Raw genomic sequence first — 13,187 nt, 5'->3', positions numbered from 1 at the left:
ATTGTCATTATAAAGAAATAAAAATAAAATATTTTAAGTTTTTCAATTGGAGATCAATTATATTTGAAGAGAATAATTGAATATATTAGTATTAAATGAAATGTTAAGATTACTTAGTTTATTAAAAGGTTTAGAAGTATAAAGTAAAAATATAAAATAAAACAAAGTTAAAATTAAAATCTTGGAAAAATGAAAATTTGTATAAGAGAGTTTTTAAGTTATATATTATAAATAAAGAAATTACACACAATAGGCACTTTTGGGCTTTTGTCCTGCCTGGCGGCTGAGGCAACCTTAGAATGGGAGACAGACAAGGTTCTGATTACACATTAAGCCAAAAAAAGTGCATTTATATTTTAGGCTTATTTATGGAAAGAAAAAAAAACTTAGCTACAGCTCAATATTTACGTTTGGTATTTTTTTTTAATAAAAATTATTATTTTTCTTTAATAGCATATATAAATGTATATTCATAAACTAGATTAAATATAAATATATATTATTAAAGTAAAATTTCATGTCCGATTGGATAACATCACCAACTTTATTTATTATTGTCTCTATATCTGTAAATAATGTTGATTTAAGAGATGTTAATAATTTTGAAAAAATTGTTTGAATTATTAACAAGTTTAATACTTTTAACTAAATTAATTATTTTTTTTTAAAAAATGTATAATTTAGATAAAAGAGATTTTATAATTAGATACAAATATATTATTATCATTATTATTAGTATTATTATTATTAGATATCATGCACTTTTGTGAATTTTTAAAAATAAAATAAAAGTGAGTAGTTAATTTTGAATAGTGAACAATTTCTAAGTAGTTTTGAAATGTAAAAGAAAACAAATGAAAAAAATGACAGTGGGACAGAATAATTTGTGAGATAGCTTTAAGAATAAAATTATCTACATATTGCGTATAAATATTGTGTATAAAAAATTCTCATTATTATTAGTATAGAAGTATAAATAATAATAATAATTATTATTATTATTGTTATTAATTGTGTGTATGTGGGTGGAACATCACAATTTTCAACTTTTTTTTAAACGTAATTACTTTCTTTTATCTATTTCTTTCTTCTCAAACATGCCGTAGAATGGAAGGACTATTATTCTCTTCAAGTTTTTTAATTTTGTTTTAAGTGTAAGACCATTTTAGAACTTAGCCAGTGTTTTTGTAAGAAAAAAAATATTAGAAAAAAATGAAATGAAAAATTTTAAAATTTATTTTATTTAATTTATTATTTACTAGTGGGATTAAGGCACTTCGTGCCTCTATGATAATATAAAAATTAAGTAATAAATATATGTTGATATAATCTTATGATTAATCTATTAAAGATAAAATAAAAATTAAGTAATTTTTTTTTAAATACAAGGATATAATAATAAAAAAAATGTGAAAACCAAAATAATTATAAAAATAAGTATCCCTTTTATATATTAGTATAGATATATTTTTCAAGTCAATGATAAAAAAATAATATTTGAAAGTTTATGTTTTCTATTTTTTATCTGAACAATGCATAAGGATTTTTTTACTATTAAGTACTACATAATAGATATTTATAAGCTCTCAAGGAAAGTGGGGGAAATCTTCGATTATATAAGATTTAAATATATTTTATTCTATATAAAATGAGAGTTTTGAAATTCATCTTTTTAAATATATCTATATTTTTTTTTATCTTTTTAAAAACTGTAAAAGATAAAAAAAAATCTTCCTTGCTAGGTATGTCGGCTGCTCCGAAATGGGGGTGGTACCTACAAAAGAGGCTCCGATGCTAATGTTAGTTTTTGTGGGTGTATGAGTCTCATATATGTAGTGCACGTACCTTAATGTGAATTAGGGTTTATCTGGGCCCGAAGTTGGTCGTGGCCGGTTCAAATAGTGAGCCTTTGTTTTGGCCGATGTCTTATAGCACTCATCTGATATCTTGTGGACTTAGTGCCGAGTTCAAGCTCGGTACTAGGCATGGATAGTACAACATATATAAATGTATATTTATAAACTAGATTAAATATAAATATATGTTATTAAAGTAAAATTTCATGTCTGATTGGATAACATCACCAACTTTATTTATTATTGGCTCTATATCTGTAAATAATGTTAATTTAAGAGATGTTAATAATTCTGAAAAAATTGTTTGAATTATTAACAAGTTTAATACTTTTAACTAAATTAATTAATTTTTAAAAAAATGTATAATTTAGATAAAAGAGATTTTATAATTAGATAAAAATATATTATTATCATTATTATTAGTATTATTATTATTAGATATCATGCACTTTTGTGAATTTTTAAAAATAAAATAAAAGTGAGTAGTTAATTTTGAATAGTGAACAATTTCTAAGTAGTTTTGAAATGTAAAAGAAAACAAATGAAAAAAAATGACAGTGGGACAGAATAATTTGTGAGATAGCTTTAAGAATAAAATTATCTACACATTGCGTATAAATATTGTGTATAAAAATTTCTCATTATTATTAGTATAGAAGTATAAATAATAATAATAATTATTATTGTTATTAATTATTATTAGTATAGAAGTATAAATAATAATAATAATAATTATTATTATTATTATTATTTAGTCTATGATTTAGGCGTAAAATTTGTGTGTATGTGAGTGCAACATCACAATTTTCAACTTTTTTTAAACGTAATTATTTTCTTTTATCTATTTCTTTCTTCTCAAACATGCCGTAGAATGGAAGGACTATTATTCTCTTCAAGTTTTTTAATTTTGTTTTAAGTGTAAGACCATTTTAGAACTTAGCCAGTGTTTTTGTAAGAAAAAAAATATTGGAAAAAAATGAAATGGAAAATTTTAAATTTTTTTATTTAATTTATTATTTACTAGTGGGATTAAGGCAGTGTCTCTATAATAATATAAAAATTAAGTAATAAATATATGTTGATCTAGTGTTATGATTAATCTATTATAAAGATAAAATAAAAATTAAGTAATTTTTTTTAATTTTTTAAAATATAAGGATATAATAGTAAAAAAATGTAGAGACCAAAATAATTATAAAAATAAGTATTCTCTTTATATATTAGTATAGATATATTTTTCAATTCAATGATAAAAAAATAATATTTGAAAGTTTATGTTTTCTATTTTTTATCTGAACAATGCATAAGGATTTTTTTACTATTAAGTACTACATGATAGATATTTATAAGCTCTCAAGGAAAGTGGGGGAAATCTTCGATTATATAAGATTTAAATATATTTTATTCTATATAAAATGCGAGTTTTGAAATTCATCTTTTTAAATATATCTATATTTTTTTTTTATCTTTTTAAAAACTGTAAACATTATTTTTTTTGTTGTAAAATTAATAGATTTTAATTTGAGCCTATAAATTTTTTTTTTATTTTCACTAATATAAAATTTAAAATTATTATTTTTAGTTTCTAGTAATAATTTTAAGAGAGATTAATAACGTTTATTTTAAAAATTTATAACATTTTTTAAAAATGTCTCACATTAACATGGTATCATTAATAATTATGAGTAACACTTAACACAATTATTTGAATTTTTAATAAACAAATTTTGATTATATAATAATAGAGACTAAAAGAAATAGTCCTAGATTTTACACAAATAAAAAATAAAGAATTCTTTTAGGGAGATTAAAATTAGAATTTTATATTTTGTGAGAAAAAAATATATTTAATTTATTAAATAATGTTAATTCCTTACCAAGTTTTATGAAAAAAAAAATCTCAATTATAAGTAAATAACTCTTATGCATAATCATAATCAATGGACTAAAACAACCCGTACTTTTATATTTATTTAAAAATATTTAAAAATTATTAATATTTATTGAATCAATTGTTATTGTATTTAATTTTCAAAATTTAAGATCTTAAATTTAAATATAATTTTTTTTCAAATAATTAATTTTTAATATTATTTATTATTATTTAAAAATATAAGAATAAAATAATTCAAAAATTATATACATAGATAACCACTTTTATATATATAAGTATTAAGTATAGATAAAAAGAAAATCAACTTAATCTTATTTTATTTTGTTCCAAGAAAAGTGAACTTCCTTATCCTTATCCGTATCATGCAAAGATTCTTGGTGACATTATAATTATCAGTGTTACACCTTGCTTGCTTGCTGCTGTCTACCAACAGCATTGGAAGGAGAAGAGAGGGTACCACGAAAACGTGGATTATAAGGGAAGAGAGGCCAAGAAAATGGAGTAAAAACATTGTTTCGATTATTGAAACTATAACAAGCACACTTTAGTATTTGAAAGTAAAAAAATTATAAATAAATTCTTAAAAATTTCAGTTGTTTTATTTAAGTTCTGTAATTATTATTGTTACTTTACTACTTAAATATATATTAATATTAATATTAATATTATTATTTAAGCCACATTTTTTTAATATTCAACTATAATAAGTAATATTTACATTTTCAAGAACTTTTTTTTTTTGAATTTTTATATTATTAGAGACAAAAGTGTGGGCGACATAAATTTTAAAAGACCCAAATGGTGTTTTACGATTTTTTTATTTTATTTATTTAGTGACACAAATGGTAAGAATAAAAAAGTAGGGATGAGTACCCAAACTCTAAACTAAACCATAAACGGATAAACCGATATCTATTTGGATCTCAATTGCAATCAAATTTTAGGCACAAATCGCTCCAAATCAAGTTGGCTTCACTTTAATGGTACAATGTAGTTCAGTTTGCGTCACTGCAAAATTTAGATTCAGATTGCACCACTTGGTTGATTTGCATTAGCACTGCTTCATGTGGTTCAATTATACTCACGCTGATTGCAACAAACATTGAATACTCCATTCCAATTGACGCCAAAACAAGCTCTTAGAAACCAAATGACATGAAGAGTGAAAATTATAGTGGATCCGGGTAGCATCAATTTGACACAAAATTGAAAAAAATTCCAGGAAAAATAAAATAAAAAGTGGTATTACACAAATAAAAATGTCACAATCCTAAAGATCGAAAAGTTAAAGAAGACTCGCCACATAGAATTGAAATTATTTGATCAAAATTTAGGACCCTGATCAAAAAACTTAAGAGAGTATAATACTCTCAGAAGCCAAAAGGCTTTTTTCATTACAAAATTAATATTTTTTTCTTACAAATGACAACATTGAATTATTTATATGTTAAACCTTTAAATTAATAGGGTTTAACTCAAATTAAAGTATAAGTGGTACCTTTTCCTTGGCCCACTCTTGAAAAACAAAATTGGCCCAATGTAAACCTAATTACAAAAATTAAAAATTATAATAAATGAAAATCCTAATCTAATATCTCTAATTATAAAAAACCAAAAGTTACAATGAAAGAAAAATCATAATCTAATATCTCTAATTGGATATCTTTATCAAAAAGTTACACCATTGTAAGTCAATTTAGTTAAAGGAAAAGCTGATGGAATAACACTAAGGCCTAGAAGACCAAGAGGTGATATACTAAAGGAGGCAAGAGGAATGAGATAGTGAGGCCATTTTTGGACCTTAGCTCCTAAGTTTTTTTAGCATTTATTTTATTTTCTATTTTACCCTTGTATTTTGGGGTATTTTAGTCATAGGATTTATTTTCTTTTGTATTTCCTATTTTACCCTTGTATTATGGGGTGCTTTAGATGATTAGGGTTTTCAATTTTGGGCTAGGGTTTAACATTAGGAGGTGACGCATTTTTGGTGACCTTGGACCTATTTTTGGTGTTAGAAAGGCTTAGGCCCAAGTGGAGGCAAAGGTTGCATGGTCTTATCATGCACCTAGATATAGCCAATCTAAACTCATAGATTCCATCCTTGGCCACCAAGTAGCATCTAGGGTTCATTTGGCATTTCATTTGGAGTGCATTTGCCTTGTGAATTTCGGCCATGCACACTCCAAATGCAACCCTAGATGCCTCCCCTCCTATAAATACCCAACACCCCACCACTTGTAAATACTTTGGAATATATAGATTTTGAGTGAGCATTTTATGCCTCAACATCTCTTCCTTAGTCACTAGGTTGGATTCGTCTAACCCCCTCCTATCTCCACCCTTGGAGAGTAGGAAACCTAGAGTGGTCTCCACCTTCACTTGGAGTGAGCCAACCTTGTGAGCACCAAACACCTTTCACCATATGCTTCCGCCCAACACCTTTCTTTCACGCCCATCTCCCTTTTGTCCCACAAAAACCTTCCTTTGTCTACCCCTTGGTGAACCTAGATCAAGGGCAAGGAGTCTCCTTTCAACCATTGTCATCTTCCATGGAAGGAACTACTCCATCAAGTGGTATCAAGAGCCATGGTTCATCAAGGGTAAACGTTGTCTTCCTTATCTTTGTGTCAACTTTTCCATTCGGTCTTTGTCTCTCCTTTGCCTTGCTTTGCATGACCGAATGCTTGTGGTTCATTTTCTCATTCCTTGTGAACCTTCCTTGCCATTTTAGGTTTCCATTGTTAGGTTATTGCCATGCTTTTCTAATTTTTTGGTTGAGTCTCATATGAACATGCCATGAACATGTTTTTTTTTTTATATTTTTGAATCCACCTAAAGTTTTGTCATTTTTGTTTCCTATATTCTGTCTACATCATTTCCATGTATGTGCCAAACACCTTGCATGAAACACATGATCAAAATACCATGATGCATCATTCTAAGTGGGCGTGACATATAGGAGCCATCTAGGAGTCATTCATGCATGCTACCTAGTCCTTAGCATGTTCTATGTGATTTTGTGATTTCCATGTGTAAACATTTTCTTGCACATGCATAACCGCCCACTCTCCCTTGCATTCTCACTTGATTTGGTCAATTTTCTATGCCTAAAGAAACCCTAAAAGAATCTAAGTGGTGTGCTGAAAATTTTGTGCAAAACAACTTGTACTAGTTAGTACAAAACAATTTCCACTCAAAGATACCCTAAACACCTCTAAAATCACGCCACTTGTCCTTCTCTCTCTCTTCTAAAATTTGACCTAAATTTACCACCCACAAGTGCAAAACCTAAGCAACAAATGGGCTGAATATTAAAAAAAAAAAAAAATTGGACCCAAGGAACATCAAACAAAAGTGACGTGAAAAAAAAGATAGTATAAAAAAAATTTGGACCAAAAAGGACTTGTTGCTAGACTTGTGGACTTGGACCCTTTACCTAAGCATTTGGAGTTGGACTTGTGACATTTTTGGACCATTGTTGAGACCTTAATATTGGCTGGACCGAATCACTAAAAGACTTAATCAAGTGAGCATAAACACTAATCCACTCTAGTGCCTTTCTAGTATTAATCTTTTGTGTGCTTCCTTTTTTTTGATTGAGTCTTAATTTTTAGTTTGTCTTTCTTTGGCCTCTTTTGTTTTGTCTCCATCAATTCTCCTTGAGTTTAGCCTTCCTAATTGTGCTTTTTCAGTTTTATTTCTTGGACTCTTTCTCTTTGGGTTGGTTTCACTTTACTTGTAGGTGAAGAACTTCTCTAGCAAACTATCACACCCTTTGGTGGATTTGAGTGGAGGGGTGAACCGAATCCAAACCTAGCCTTTGGAGGGATTTACACCACACCAAAAGGAGTGATCAAACACTTGGAGAGGACTAACAAGTTTGCTCTTTGTGAAGGAACCCAAGTGGAGGAGTTTGAAGACCTAATTTTTGTTTTTTTTTCATAATTTTACTTGTTTTCTTTCCTTTCGGCCTCTTGTGTTTTTGGGCCTTGGTTTCTTTCCTTTGGTTTGTAATTTGGCCATTCCTAAACCTCTTCAATTTGGTTTTAGTTCGTGTAGTTGAAGGTGATTTGAAAACCTTCACCTAGGACCTCGACTAGTGTCGCCACCGGCCCAAACGGGCCTCGGCGGTCGCGAAGACGGTCGAGCTCGCTTTTATTTTAGTTTTGAAAATGTATTGGATTATTAGAACGACTTGTTCTCAAACTGAGACCTTGTCGATCTTATCCAATTTATTTATTAAATGTCTCACCAATCCATGTTAATCCCAAGCGGGACCCTCCATGGATTAGTGGTTTTCGTAGTAAAAGGAAGGGTTCATGGAGTCGCCACCAATGTTTTACTCAAAACATTGGAAAAAGAGGTTTAGGCAATTGATTTTATAAATCAACTTTGGCCATTACAACCAGAGTTGGGTAAGGGAGTCGGTTACGTGCGGGGAAGGTGTTAGCACCCCACAACGCCCCTTTCGGGTTCCCTATGACAGATTATTTTATAAATAACAGTGTAAAATTACTAAATTACCCCTATTTATTATAAACGACTATACTTTAAATATCTACATGATGACAATTTTAAATATGCACACAGAAAGCAGTAAAAGGAAGGACTTAAGAAGAAACCTTTGAAGCGTGCTTTTATATATTTCGAGTAAAACTGGGAAGCTTTTTGGCTTTCCCTCGCTCTACAAGCCCGCTCGCTCCCTCCTATAAAATTTTAACTATGGAAATCCGGAGGATTTCCCTTCGACTAGGTTCGAACCTCAAGCAAAATGGCTCGTGGCTCAAGAACTTCGTCGGATCAACTCTCCGAGTGATTTCTAGGGCAGAACACTGCTCAAAAACCCCAGAATACTCAAGGAGAGGGTTAAAACTGCGTGCCAAAGTCAAATGACGTCAAAATGACGCCATATTTATAGGGAACAGGCGCAATACGGGCTATGGAATCAATACGGCCGTATTGAAATTTTTGAACTTCAATACGGCCGTATTGAGTTCAATACGGCCGTATTGAAATTCAGAAATTTCAATACGCCCGTATTGAGTTCACTGCGGCTGTATTGAAGCTTCAATACGGCCGTATTGATTTCAGTACGGCCGTATTGAAGTTTCAGAAACTTCAATACGCCGTATTGAGTTCACTGCGGCCATATTGAAGCTTCAATACGGCCGTATTAAGTTTAGTACGGCCGTATTGGGCTTCATTCCCTCCACTTCCTTATTTTAAGCTACTCTAAGACCTCTAAACCTACAGATAGCCATCCTATGGTCTTCTAGGAGTCCTTCTGGCTGACTTTCCTTTAGTCTTCGAGAGTCTTCAAGCTTTATTTCCGACCCGGACAATTTTAGGGGTCTACAACTAGAATATGTTTTAAGTGCTTTTCTTTTGCATGCTTTATAGCTTTTGGTAGTATAATTGTTTAGGCTTTTATCTTTGTCTCCAAATCCGTTTAGAAGGCTTGCTTTTGCCTACTGGGGTAACGTGCACACACACACTTTATCATTGTGCCAATTTGTTTTGTAAGAAAAGTAGACAAGGCTTAGTGATTTTTACTTGATAGGGCTTGGTTATTAAGTGATTCTTTGTAGTCCACCTCCCCTTGAAAGTTCACTTTGTACACTTAGGCCTTTTCCTACCTATCTTGCACTTTGAAAACCTTTTGTGAAAACCATTTTATCACTCACTCTTTGTGAAAACCTTTTCAAACCTTTTTGAAAACAATTTGTGAAAACCTTTTCTTGATCAAAGATGAGTGATCATTCTAGTGTCCATGGTCATAATTCTCGTAGTACTAGGTCTAGTGTTAGGGATGAACTTAGGGAATTGAAAGAGTACCTAAGAAAAAAAGAAAAGGAAAATATAAAAAGAGAGGAAGAGTTGAGAAGAAAAGAAAAAGAGTTTGAAAAGAATAATAAGGAAATAAGAAATTTACTTGCAAAGTTGGTAGAAATTCGTGGATCCCACCCTAGGATTATTCCACTTAGATATCAAAAAGACAAAGAAGTTAGAGTTCCTAGGAGTATGCATGAGGAAGAAAATACAAAAAGAGAGGAAGAACTTGAAAGAAAATAAAAAGAAAAGAAAAGAGAAAAGAAAAGAGAAAAGAAAGAAAAAATAAATAAAAGTATAAAGAAAGTTCAAGAGTGGTTAAAAAATGAAACACAACCAACACTCTTAGAGAAGAGTAAGGAGGATAATGTTTCCTCCAAAGGGCTTATGCTTGAAGAGAGTCACTTGCCCATTGAAAATGATTTAAAAGAAACTCTCTTTATTCATCAAGACCTTAACTCTTTCTCTCATGTTGCCACTAGTCATGAAGTGGAGATTCAAAAACAAATCCTTTTTAAAGAAAAAGAATCTCAACTTCAAGATTTAGTGAAGAAGAAATGGACTTCACTTAGTCCCACTTCTTGTGCTACTTCCTTGGTGGTGCCCAAGGAAGATAAGCCTTCTTTCTTTAAGACTCTTTCTACTTTAGTTCCCTTCATAAAGCACCCAACTTTAGATTGGTATGATTTGTTGGATACATCTCATGGTGTCCTATTTTCTATTTTTGATCTTGAGGGAAGTTCAAACTTATTTGAACTTAACTTGGACACTTCCCTACAAGACAAACTTAGATTATATGAGTTTTCTAAACTCCCCTTAACACCTTTTTCTCATATGTATCTAACCAATTATGCAATACAAAGTTGTTTAGGTAATTCCTTAGTTAAGTTTTCTTTATTTTCCAATACATACCTAGGTCATTACATTGGGCACTTCCAACAAGATATTTTAGTTTTTAGGACTAGTGCTTTAGTGTGCTATAGTTTTAGTCTTTTTAACTTTTTAGGTTTTAGTTATACACCTAGACTTCATCATGGGGAGGATCCTATCCTTAGCATTAGGGAGTCTAGTCTTTTTAGTTTAGAAAATCTTTTTAGCATTTTTAGTGGCACTCCTCTTAGGATGCACTTTCCATCTATATCATATACTATTACCTCTCATGCTTACTTTTATGTTTTTGTTGGTCATGACGTCCACCATGAAGAACCTCTTGATTTGAGGTCAAATCCTTTTCAAGAGGGAGGGAATGATGGAATAACACTAAGGCCGAGAAGACCAAGAGGTGATATACTAAAGGAGGCAAGAGGAATGGGATAGTGAGGCCATTTTTGGACCTTAGCTCCTAAGTTTTTTTTAGCATTTATTTTATTTTCTATTTTACCCTTGTATTTTGGGGTATTTTAGTCATAGGATTTATTTTCTTTTGTATTTCCTATTTTACCCTTGTATTATGGGGTGCTTTAGATGATTAGGGTTTTTAATTTTGGGCTAGGGTTTAACATTAGGAGGTGACGCATTTTTGGTGACCTTGGACCTATTTTTGGTGTTAGAAAGGCTTAGGCCCAAGTGGAGGGCAAAGGTTGCATGGTCTTATCATGCACCTAGATATAGCCAATCTAAACCCATAGATTCCATCCTTGGCCACCAAGTAGCATCTAGGGTTCATTTGGCATTTCATTTGGAGTGCATTTGCCTTGTGAATTTTGGCCATGCACACTCCAAATGCAACCCTAGATGCCTCCCCTCCTATAAATACCCAACACCCCACCACTTGTAAATACTTTGGAATATATAGATTTTGAGTGAGCATTTTATGCCTCAACATCTCTTCCTTAGTCACTAGGTTGGATTCGTCTAACCCCCTCCTATCTCCACCCTTGGAGAGTAGGAAACCTAGAGTGGTCTCCACCTTCACTTGGAGTGAGCCAACCTTGTGAGCACCAAACACCTTTCACCATATGCTTCCGCCCAACACCTTTCTTTCACGCCCATCTCCCTTTTGTCCCACAAAAACCTTCCTTTGTCTACCCCTTGGTGAACCTAGATCAAGGGCAAGGAGTCTCCTTTCAACCATTGTCATCTTCCCTGGAAGGAACTACTCCATCAAAAGCTAACTTAGAGAGACCTTCTATAGTATCTGTTAGAACTCAGAAAATTTGAATCTTGTCCATAGATAGTTTAGACTACCATTTTGGAAATCTCATCGGTTATAGAATGTTCAGAGACTGGACTAATCCCTTACCAATGGTTTTGGAAAAAAAAAGAGCTTCAAAGGAATCGTCACTGATGTTTTACTCAAAACATCGAAGAAAGAAAAAGATTTTCAAAAATACAATAATGGCCTTCATAGCTAAAATTGGGTTCGGGGGTCGGTTACGTGTAGGAAAGGTATTAGGCACCTTATAACGCCCTAATTCGATATCCTATGACGAATTTAGCATAATAATAAATAATAATTTAAATTTTTACCCCTTTTAGTTATTATTCACAAGACAAAAATACCTATTATCTACATGATTATTTATTTGTGTATAAGAATTATAAATAAAATAATAATTAAAGAAATAAGTGAAATAATAAATAACACAATAAAAAAATAATAAATAAAATAGAAGAATTTAGAATCTACAAAGCAAGCCTTCTATAAGGGAATCTTCCAAAATGTGTGCGGGGCGTGTTTTGGCAGTCCTTCGCTCTACAAAAACCTCTATCACTCAAAAATTTACATAGAGAGGGGGGGGGGGGAAGCTATGCAGCTTGAGGTCTCCCCAATCCCTTGGCCAGAGGATTTCTTATATAGTTAACTAGGAGGCAAAAGCATAAGAGAGTTGTCTGATGTGGGACTAAATTTTACAAAAATACAATCTTTGAAATAAGGTCTATAGTGAGAGATACTATCATAACAAAAATGATGTCTAGTATAAGACTCCTATTTTCCAGCTACAATGCAAGGCCTCTAGAGAATTCATTAATCGTTGGATCATGCTGAAAATTTGATGATATCTTCTTAATACATTGATATTTAACTTCAACGACCAGATCATTAAAATTACGTCTGTAGCGAGAGATATTATCAGAACAAAAACATTGCCCAAAGCGAAGCTTTTCAAGAAAGGGGAACGAACTATTCCGGTTTCGGAACTGGCCATTCCAAGATCGGGAACGACTTGTTATAGTGACTAGAATGGTCGTTCCGTGTCCCATATTAGGTTTTTGAGTTTTATGGGCTTTCCAGAGCTATCTTGGTCCGTTTAGGTGCTCTATTGGGCCCTTAGGGGCCGTGCGTTATGCTCTTTCCAACTGTAGTGCGAGGCCTCTAGAGAATTCATTAATCGTTGGATCATGCTGAAATTTTGATGATATCTTTTCAATACATTGATCTTTAACTTCAATGGTTAGATCGTCAAAATTAGGTTTATAACGAGAGATATTATCAGAAAAAAAATGATGCCCAACGTGTTGGGCCCTCAAAGGCTGTTTATCTCGCTCTAGTAGACCTTTGTCCTTGGTTTGGGTACCCTGGATGAAATTGGGTATCTACAGTACCCTATTAAACCCATAAAACTTATAACCTCACTCTTAGAAGTTGAGACTTCTCACTTAAAAAA

The sequence above is a fragment of the Cajanus cajan genome, chromosome 11 (assembly GCF_000230855.2).
Source record: "Cajanus cajan strain Asha chromosome 11, NIPB_CcT2T_4, whole genome shotgun sequence".
Taxonomy (NCBI): Eukaryota; Viridiplantae; Streptophyta; class Magnoliopsida; order Fabales; family Fabaceae; genus Cajanus; species Cajanus cajan.
Note: the sequence above shows the minus strand (reverse complement) of the source record.